Source organism: Carlito syrichta, unplaced genomic scaffold (genome assembly GCF_000164805.1).
Source record: "Carlito syrichta isolate Samal-C Ts95f unplaced genomic scaffold, Tarsius_syrichta-2.0.1 Scaffold304554, whole genome shotgun sequence".
Taxonomy (NCBI): domain Eukaryota; kingdom Metazoa; phylum Chordata; class Mammalia; order Primates; family Tarsiidae; genus Carlito; species Carlito syrichta.
In genome coordinates, this window is record NW_007248650.1 from 152,183 (window position 1) to 160,383 (window position 8,201).

The window sequence follows — 8,201 nt, forward strand, 5'->3', positions numbered from 1 at the left end:
GGCAGGGCCTTGAGGAAGATTGTCATGTGCACTGCCTGGGGGCCTCAGAAGTGCTTGGGACGAGGCACCGTGAACGCTGTGCAGGAAAAACCAAGAAGACTGTGACATGTGACCAGTGGCTGGGCCACACCTGGGATAGCTCAGCCTTTATCAGAACCTGTAAAATGGTAAGAGCTACTATTCACTGCATCCTCAAGTGAGCCAGGTGTTCCCTGCACTGTATCTCAAAACCTTATAACAACAAATGAAGCTGGTTATTATTATTCTCCATTATTCAGATGAGGCTCAGAAAGGAGGCTCAGAAAGGTTAAGGAACTTGCCCAAGATCAAACAGTGGCAGAGACTGGATTGAACTCAGGTCAGATTGAGTTCAAAACCTGGGCTCTGATTCACTCCACTTTTCAGGGTGTCCCAGGGGGTGAAATGTCGTAATAAATGGTGGGGGTGAGAAGGGTGAGGAGTTGGTCTTGGATGGGTTAAAATCAAAGTCCTCAGTAAAGGGAATGAGAAATGGGAGCTTTAAAAACACAATTAAAAGATTTGGGGATGATTTAGCCAGCCAGGGTGGCTGCTTAGATAACCCCAAGGTCCGGGTTCAAATAAATACCAAGCCTTTGTGAGGGAGCTGAGCTACTGACCGCTGTCTTTCAGTGCAACATGAGAGATTGCTTTTAACCTGAGAGATAAAAGCCAGAACTTCCTAGTAGGGCAGAAGATCAAATATAAATGATTAAAGTCCAGGGAAAAGGTGAAATCTTTAAGAATAAGTGCGAGACTGTCCTCTAGTCAGATAACATACAGACTGTTCTGCAAACTGTGAAGTGTGTGACTAGGTGTCTGTTGATGGCTTGGCGCTGGATTTGAGGACTTCTGGCCAGTGATAAACGAGAGGGCCACCAAGCCAGCTCCAAGTCATTAGCTGCAAGCTTGAAGCATCTGAGAACAGAGGGAGAAATAGCCAGGGTTGGGCAGGGGGCGAGGCTGGCAGAGTCAAGGAAAACAGGGAACTGAGTTTTCTTTGTTTCAGCTGCATGAGCCTAACACAATCGATTATTCTTTTTCTCTCCTCTGTCTCCACTTTTTCCTAACTCCTGATCCTTCCTGATAGCACTTAAACATATTGTAGTCTCCCTTACTTAAAAAATAAAACTGTGATGGTTGTAAACCTGGTTACAAACATGGTGACACTCCTCCAGTGAGAGGTGGGTTCTGTGCCCCTCCTTTTTAATCTGGGTGGGTTTGGGACTGCTTCAGCCCCAGGCCAGGCGATAAAAGGCCACGCATCTCTCACCTCCCTCGCAGAAGCTGTCACTCTGGGAACCTTGAGCTCTCCTGTGAGTAGTTGGATTACTCTGAGGCCTCCATGCTGGAAAGGCCGTGTTTGTTCCTGTCAGCCAAACCTGCTGAGTCCAGGTTTCTAGTCATCCATAAGTTGCCAGATATGTGAGTGAAGCCATTTTGGTCTTTTCAAGACAGCCCATCTGTCACTGTGTAACTTCTGATCATGCCACACAGAGTGGAATGATGACACCTGCCGGCATGTCGGACCCCCCCAAAGTTGTGAGGTATAATAAAATGTCTGTTTGTTTTAAGTCACTAAGTTTTGCCCAAGTTAGGCAGCAGCATATCACTGGTGTATCCCTCCCCAGTGCCATCCTCCTTTCAGTCCCCATCGCCTTCTCTCTGTCACTTTACACCATGCTTTTCAGAAGCTCCACTCAAACCAGGATATTTTAGCTCTTAGCTCAAAGGTCACTTCCTCCAAGAGGCCATCCCTGCATCCTCAGTTTAGGTTTTGCTTCCCTGGGTATCTGCTCCCCACGGCACCGTGCTCTTTCTCTCTAAGTGCTTATCACAGTCAGTCTCTATTTATATATGTGTGATTCAGTCATTAGTGTCTTTCTCCCTCACCAGATTGTGAGCTCCAGGGAGGTGGGGATTGTGTCTGTCTGTCTTGCTCATCCCTGCATCCCCTCGCGTGGCAGCTAGTAGGCACTCAAGAAACAGCTGGTCTCATGGACAGATGTGTGAATTAGTGAATGGGTGAGCTAGCTGTGAGTAGCTGAGATTCTCCACTGAGAGAGTGCTTTCCAGGATCTGGGGTGGTTGGAGCACATCTGGCCAAGGCATCTTCAGTTCTGCACGACACACATTTCTCCAAAAGTTATTGCGGGCCAGTTCTCGGGATGTGAAAATGAACAAGAAGTGGTTCCCCCTGTGAGGAGAGGGAAATGCAGACCAGCAAACACACAGTTTCAACAGAATAGAGTAGGTTGTGTTACAGCACCCAGGTCGCTATGGGTGCACTGATAAGGACCCTGATGCTGGGATGGTAGTGGAGGTGATGGTGGGAACTAGGGAGGGGCTCCTCAGAGCAGGCGGCCTCTGAACTGAGTATTGAAGAAAGGAAGAATAGGATTCGTCTAGGTGAGCGAACGAGGCAGCAGCACACACAAAGTCATGGGTGGTGGTATGGATAGGAAGTCAGGGTGGCTGATGGACAGAGGCAGAAGAGGTAGGGAGGCCTCCTAGGCCATGTCGAGAAGATCTGGGGAGCCAAAGATGGGATTCTTGACACAGCCCTCTAGTTGGCCACATTGGATAGAAAGGACTTAGGGTATGAGGACGGGTCCAGGACCTGTTAAGACTATTGCAGGAATGCAGGCACGAGAGGATGAGAACCTGAAACTAATCCGTGGCAGAACTGATGGAGAGGGGAGTCATATCTGAGAAGCAGTTGGGAGACAAAATGAACAGGAATATGTGGTTAAGTAGAAGTGAGGACAAGGAAGCCAAGAATGATCCAGGTTTCCAGGTTTCTGGCTTTGTCAAATAGAAGGCAAGCAACCAGTTGAGACAGAAGAACTAGGGGGAAGCTGCTGGTTCAAGAGTGCAGCCCAAGTACAAATAGTGACCTCTTTTCCTTAAGTTTCTATTAAAATGACAGGATATATATTTTTAAAAGAATGAGATCATAACAAACCTGGAAAACAAAAAAGAATGACATAAGTGGGCCAGGAAGTCCTGGGAGATAAAGAGCAAATGAGATTCCTTGGTGAAGAAATCAGTGCAGAGAAACCTGCAGCCCAAACACCAGAGGCAAGAAAACTCCCATTCGGAGGAGAGGCCTGTGGGGAAATGACTTACCCAGCTACACAGAAAGTTCATACCAACTACTTGTTCTGTCAATGTCTTCCTTCATTCATAACTATCAAAGGGCAACAAAGGATAATGAAAAGCAAGTACATGAAAATAAAAGAGATAATTACATAAACAAATAGAGCAATAGACACAACAGGATTCCAAAATCATTCAAGTTACAGAAAAAAGCCTTTAAAATTTTTTTGAATGTATATCCTCAAAGAGAGATTAGAGGACATTGCATCTATAAAATAAGAACTGGCTGCTATGAAAAAGGTACAGTACAAGAGTATGAATGTTTTGGATAATAATTGTTAAGTTTTCAAAAATTAAATGGAGAGACTGGATAATAGAATGAACATAGTTAAAGATTGATCTCTCTATGTAAAAGAAAAAGTCAATGAAATTCTTGAAGATATAAAGCAAAAAGGCAAAAAGATGGAACATATAAAAAGAAAGCCAAGAGGTCAGGCTTGGTGGCTCAGCCTGTAATCCCAGCATTTTGGAAGGTCGAGGCGAGAGGATCGCCTGAGTGCACGGGTTCGAGACCTACCCAGGCAACTTGGCAAGACCTCATCTCTACAATAAATCAAAAATTAGCTGGGCATGGTAGTGCACTCCTGTAATTCCAGCTACTTGGAAAGCTGAGGCGGAAGGATCACTGGAGCCCAGCAGGTCAAGGCTGCAGTGGCCGGGAGTGTGCCACTGCCCTCCAGCCTGGGTGACAGAATGAGACTCCAACTCAAAAAATAAAAATAAAAATGAAAAGAAAAGAAAAAAAGAAAGCTTAGAGATTTGGAGGAGGGTTCCAGCATCAATCTAATAGGAGTTTCAGAAAGACACAACAGAGAGCCTAGAGAAGAAAAATAATAATTAAAGAAGCAGAGGCAATGTGTCTCCTGAGCTATAAAGAAAGAAAGAAAGAATATTTAGATAGAGTCTGGTTGTGGTGGCTCATGCCTGTAATTCCAGCACTTTGGGAGGCCAAGGTTGGAGGATATTTTGAGGCCAAGAGTTCAAGGCCAGCCTGGACATCATAGTGAGACTCTGTTTCTACATAAATAAAAATAATAGAATAAAATAAAATTAGATAGAAAAGGCCCACCAAGTACCAAGCTGGAAAAGCCTCTCTCTCTCTCTCTCTCTCTCTCTCTCTCTCTCACACACACACACACACACACACACACATACACACACACACAGGATGGGGAGAAGTGAATGAGTTTGACTTTAAAGTGCTTTGGGGATACCTGGATAGAAACTGTGCCTGGCAGTTGGATGGATGCAATTGAAGCCCTAGGCTGGAGAGAGTTTTGAGAATCACTGAAAGACATTTTAGAGAGGGAGGAGAAGAGAAGGGCAGAAGAGAGAACAAAAGAGGCAGGGAGAGAGCAGAGTGGGCCCCAGAAAAGACAGAGTCAGCTGCTGGAACACTTCTCCTCTCTCATGGGAGGTTTCTTAGTTGTTGTCTTCTGGGGAGAATCAAGTTATCCTCTTTTCTGTCCTTTGCACCCTGGGATCCCATGGGCCAGACTGTCCTCTTCTCCAAAGCATAATCTACCTGCCTGGGAGATGGGCTTGTGGCTGACAAGAGTGGAATCAAATTGAGATGGTGGTTCCACTACTCAAATCAGTCCATTTTTGGGAAGAAATCAAATCTTTATTCTCTCTGAAACAACCTGTCTCTCCACTGAAGCAGCTCATTCCGACCACTTAGAAGCAAACAGCGCATCTAATGATAGAAGATAGCACACCTAATGGGAAGGTAGGGCAGGGGCCTCACTCCCTGCTTGGTTTGCTTAGCAGGGAGTGGTGGGTGGTGGGGGAAAGTGATAGCTGCAGGGAGGAAGGAGAAGAGAGAATAACGGAGGAGGTAAGAGACAGGAGGACTGAAGAGCAGGGGTGAGGACCAGACTTTGGATTACAGCAACTTTGGATTACAGTAGGGGGGATCTCACCTCATATAGGATGCTGACTGAACCCCTGAGAAGGGAAGGCAGTTGGAAAATGCAGAAGAAGCTTTATGGAACTGGGATGTTCCTTCTCCCCAAGAAGCCCGTACCTTCTGCTTCTTTTCCTGGAGTGAGGTACTCTGGTACTGAAAGCTCCTCTAGGATGCACAGATGAATTGGCCTTGGATTTGAAAATAACTAATAATGTACAGATATCGCCAGATACTCTCTGCCTCTGCCATGTTGTGTGTATCATGCAGGAAAAGGAACCAGCATTGCATGTGTGTATTTCGATGTGTTGATCTCTCTTTTACACACACACACACACACACACACACACACACACACACACACACCCCATTCCTTAATGACCATGTTGCAATTACACTTTCTCTTCCTCAGCTCCTCCCACCCCTGCCCTGGATAGCCAAGATAATTCGATTGTGTACCAGAGTTGACTCCCTTCTTCTCTGTGAGGCCTTGCAGAAGGACCCAGAGTAGAAGCCTCATCCAGAAGGAAACAAGAGGAGACCACAGGAAGAAGCCAATGTGTGGTTTTCCCTGGTTGTGAGAGCGGTCAGCTGTTATCGCCTGGATGACAAGAGACACCCACACGCTGACACACTGGGTGGGGTGTCTACCTATACAGCTGCAGAAGGAGGGCTAGTGGACTGTGTTCAGCCCAGTAGCAGGCCAGCTCCCACAGACCAGCCTTGCAGAAAATAAAGCTTGCTGCCGCTTGCTGCTGCCACCGCCACTTTGTGACGAGGGTTTGTGACTGTCCATTAGCTACGGAGAGCGGATCTTGCCAGTGCTGCACCAACAGCTGGGAGCCAAAACATGTTGGCATGGGGGGGGACTGGTCCCTCACTCTGGCTGGGCACTGAAGAGCAAGTCAGGGAGGTCACTGGCATGGCTTATCAGCTCTACCAAAATGCCACTTAGCTAAGGTTTCTCTGAGCATTGGCTGGGGCTGCCACAGTTGAGGGAAATTATTATCAGAGAAACTCATTTTGTTATATATGTATATAAATAACAAATATATATATGTATAAAATCTTCCTGCTTGTCCCCTCCCCCAGTCTCCTTAGGAGAGCAATCCCAGCCAGGCAGGATCCCTGGTAGGAGATTACCAAGGTCGGGTCTCTGGCCCCTACTCACAAGGGATGGTGGGGGGAGGTGTTTTGGGCCTCTTGGCCTAGAAACAGGAGGCCCCTCAGCTCTGTCACTCCATATACGCTCATGGCTTTCCCAGGGAAATAAGGAAGAGAAGGAGTCCTTAAGAAAACACCAGAATATAAATGACCTTTTCAGCTTCCTATTACTCCCATCTACTCCATCCGTAAAATTTGGCTTGCCACTGAAAGGTCATTAATTTACTCATCAAACCAAGTCCACGAAGCTGGCATTCTGTATTGAACTGTATGGATAACTGAGAGGTTTGTGGGTTCAGAACAACTTCAAAGAGCCTTACAGAATATCAGGTTCAATATAAACTCATTGAGCCCAACTGTGTTCCTTTACAGATGAAAAAACTGAAGCCCTCAGAGGGGAAGGAATCTGCCTAAAATAGTGGCAGACCCAGGACCAGAACGCAGGGCTTCTGACTTCCAGGTAAAATAAATGCTTCTATTCTGATACATTTCAACATTTCATTCCTTCATTTTACACCTAATTATTGAGTTCTTACTACCTTCCAGGTGCTGTCTGGGGAGTTGTGGAGAGAGGCAAAGAGATGAAAACGATGCAATCCCTGCCTTCAAGGAGCTGTTTCCATAGATCTGTGATTCTTGGGGAGAAAAAAAAAGCCGTGAGTTAGATTCTCACCCCATATTATCTTCTGTAGGTGATGGTGGAAGAGGAAACATGAGGAAGGGACACTTTTGTCTCCTCGAGATTTACAAGTTGGACTTCACTGATTCTGGGACCCCCAAGGAGGCCAAGGACAAAGGGAGATATGGCTAGGTTGGGAAAGCAGGGGTGGGGTGAAAATGACCAGGTCACTGCCAACAGGCCTGGCCAGGGGATGGGAAGAGTGACAGCAGTTCTCACTGATATGGAGATGAAAACAAGCCTCTGATCAGAGACAATTTTTCACTGAGCCCCAAGGCAGTTTTCTGAGGTGAACAGAGCAACAACTTTACCCCCACTTTAGGGGTGAGGAAGATGAGGTTCAGTGAACTCAGGAAACTGGCCAAAGCCAGCAAATGCCAGCACTCATCCAGGAGCTGCTTGTTTAGTGCTCTTTCTACCACTGGGGGAGAGAAGTTGTACTGGCTTGGGGGAGGTGCGGTGGTGTGGTGTGGGGAATAAAGCAGTATAAAACTGTGGTCAGTCACAGAGACAGGCCACATCTTCCTTCCTCTATGCAGTTTTATTTTGCTTGCTACATTCTGCCAGTCATAGAACTCTGCTCTGGAGAACTAGAAACACTTTGCAGGCCTGAATGAGCTCATTCTGCACACTCTTGCCAGAAAGAGAGAGAACTCCAAGCAGAGGCTCTGTCTAGGGTCACCAGCACATCATAGAAAATGGAGCCCATGCTCACTCACTCCTTGCCCTCATGTGCCAAGTAGTGTGCTGCAAGTCGGGTGTCCTTCAACAAGAATCAAGAGCGCCACAGGAAAAACCAAAAACAAAACCCAAACAAACAAACCAAAAGCCCTAAGGTGTCTTCCAGGACCTCCTTCTTTCTCTGAAGAAATGGGTTAATCAGTCCTAAGGGGCCTGGCCCAGCTCTTGGCCCAAGGACCAATTCCAAGGCAAAGAAATCTGAATGGGGGAGACCACAACCACCCCAGTCATCCAGGTGAGCAGGTTGGTGGGAGAAGAGGGGAGCTTAGTGAACCTTGGTGGGGATTGGGGTGCTAGGCAGTCTGGGAGACTCATCAGTATTCCTTGCAGCTGGTGGGCAGGGTGTCTCAGGGCTGCATGCGGTGGAGGTCGGGATCTAGAAGTGTGGGGTTACGGTGCCCAGGTGCCTGTCTTGACCCCAGTCTCTCCGGCCCCTCCCAGCACCCCCAACCTCCAGGAAGGGGTAGGGAAGGACGAGGCGCGGGCTCTCGCGGAGCACAAGGTGCGACCAGCAGGGAGGCAGAGCCCCGGTCC